The sequence below is a fragment of the Pygoscelis adeliae genome, unplaced genomic scaffold, assembly GCF_000699105.1.
Source record: "Pygoscelis adeliae isolate BGI_AS28 unplaced genomic scaffold, ASM69910v1 Scaffold42, whole genome shotgun sequence".
Lineage (NCBI taxonomy): Eukaryota > Metazoa > Chordata > Aves > Sphenisciformes > Spheniscidae > Pygoscelis > Pygoscelis adeliae.
The window spans coordinates 9,831,532-9,832,787 of NW_008824283.1; positions in this window are offsets into that span (position 1 = coordinate 9,831,532).

The following is a 1,256-nucleotide window of genomic DNA, read 5'->3' on the forward strand; positions in this document are numbered from 1 at the left end:
ATGCTAATGCAAATTAAAGAAGGTAGAAAAAGAATGATTACGTTTTTCTGGTATACAACAACAACTTCACATTTGAAGAGTCTATATCAGGTCATCTGCACCCAGAAGCTGGTACGTTGTTTGCTTGAGAGTTATGGCCAAATAAAAACTAAAATGAAGATTGCTGAAGGAAGCCAATACATAAATTCTCAGTAATGGAACTCGTAAGCAAAAAACTCTTCCTAGCACAGATAAATTTCAGAAATTCCACAGATCAGATATGCTGTATGGCACATCATACCTCTGGAGTCTGCTTTGCTGAATTTGGCTCTTTGTGTCTAGATGGTCACCCTCGGATATGAGCCCTTCTTTCAAGGGATGAAAGGAAAAGAGAAATAGAGCAAACCCCAGAAAAAGACAAAGCTATTTCCCACACCCATTGGTATACTTGGATGAGAGGTCAAGTCATGGTTACATGCTAACTTTAATCCAACTTAAATCTGTGCTGCTGTGTTGCTGCTGAAAGAAAACTGATCTATTGGAAGACAAACAGAAGAAAAAAAGATTTATTTTTTTTTAAAGCTACATCAGTTCCATAGCCTGTCTCTCTATGCAGCCATACAAGTGTCAAGGCAAGCACAAGGAAGGCTGAGAGAGCTGCGGGAAGGTGCCCTGCACTGCAGACTTAAAGTGATCAAGGTGACTGTGTAGTCGTGGTCTCAAAAAAATAGAATTAAAACATGTTGTAAGATTACACACAAAAGCCATATCAAACCTATTTCCATAAATGTTTTAGTTATGGCAAGAGTATATCCAGATATAATAGCTGTGGCTTCTGCACTAGCCTTTGGACTCTGCAGTCACCTCTGGTACTCCTGCTATTTAACGTTGATGTATAGATTACAATTAAGAAGAAAGTAGTCAACCCTTTGCTAAGTTAGGCAAATAATCATGGATACCCAGTATTTTATAAAACCCTCATTCAGAGAAATAAACGATATATACTGGCTAAGCAGGAATTCCTGGTACATCATACAAACCAGACTATAACTACTTATGCAAAAGCAGAAAGCCTCTTTAAAAGAGAACAGCATTAACATAAGGCACAGCCATTTTCTTTTTTTTTTTTTTTTTTTGTCATGCTTGTTGGGTCTTGTTGTATTTTTTAATGGATATCAAATACTCCACTGCTATGCTAATTTGATATTGTGTTTAAACAAGTAAATGGAGTGTTCCAATAAGACATTTTAGGAGAAGTGTCCAGGTATCTAAAGCTT